Raw genomic sequence first — 436 nt, forward strand, 5'->3', positions numbered from 1 at the left:
GTGATAATATAGTCACTTCTCCTGCAGCGTCGCTTCGTATTAATTTTTTCTGCGACGATATGAACGATGATCAGAAATGTTCCTCGCGTGTTCGGGGCCGCGGATTCATGGCCGACTGCGGCAGAGGCGCTGTTTCGTCAGAGTTCTTTACGTCTAGCATGACCAAGAAAACACTGGACTGAATAACAGCGCTCCTTGTAAGACTTAAAACGCCTTTTTTATCTTTTAATGTTCACGCAGCTCTGTACTATGTGGAGATTATGTATTATGTTTATTGTTTTGATGCGAATTTAAATTGTTTGATAGGAGATGTGCTCTGGAAATATATATTTCTTAACGGTATAATATGTAATGTTGGAAACATCCAGCACTAGATGACCTTTGCACTACATGACACAACGAGGCATGCAGCTTAATCACAAGGAAGTGACATCTT

General features: G+C 40.8%; 1 long non-coding RNA gene across 1 annotated transcript in view; it reads right to left on the minus strand.

Annotated features, from left to right (window-relative positions):
* Window positions 1–436, minus strand: part of LOC119585450 — a 13,246-nt gene that overhangs the window by 2,210 nt on the left and 10,600 nt on the right. The gene's annotated exons all lie outside the window — the stretch shown is intronic.

The sequence above is a fragment of the Penaeus monodon genome, chromosome 19 (genome assembly GCF_015228065.2).
Source record: "Penaeus monodon isolate SGIC_2016 chromosome 19, NSTDA_Pmon_1, whole genome shotgun sequence".
Lineage (NCBI taxonomy): Eukaryota > Metazoa > Arthropoda > Malacostraca > Decapoda > Penaeidae > Penaeus > Penaeus monodon.